Consider the following 378-nt stretch of genomic DNA (forward strand, 5'->3'; position numbering starts at 1 on the left):
CCCGCGTGTGTGTGTGGCGGTGGAGTGGTCATAAGGAAATCAAGCATGGGATAAATCTCATTGTTTCCGTGTTTTAAGCATCAGTGAGCAATACATAGGTCTTCCTTTGCAAATGACAGTACGTCAGCGAATTGTTGCAAAACGTGTTATTGACTGCGGTTCTTTCTGCAACAAAACGAAGAATGGCACAAGCAAAGACGATACGGAAGCGTGATGGGAAGGTGTTGCACAAGCGATGCATGCAACAGAAAGAGGCTTACGGTGCGTTTAGCTTCGGGCAACGTTGCTCCGCGTCTTGCATGCACTGATGCAATATGCGCGTGTGTAATTTTATGCTTTTTTTTATCGGCGAGCGTTGAGAAGATACATTTTGGAATT

The sequence above is a fragment of the Penaeus monodon genome, chromosome 23 (genome assembly GCF_015228065.2).
Source record: "Penaeus monodon isolate SGIC_2016 chromosome 23, NSTDA_Pmon_1, whole genome shotgun sequence".
NCBI lineage: Eukaryota > Metazoa > Arthropoda > Malacostraca > Decapoda > Penaeidae > Penaeus > Penaeus monodon.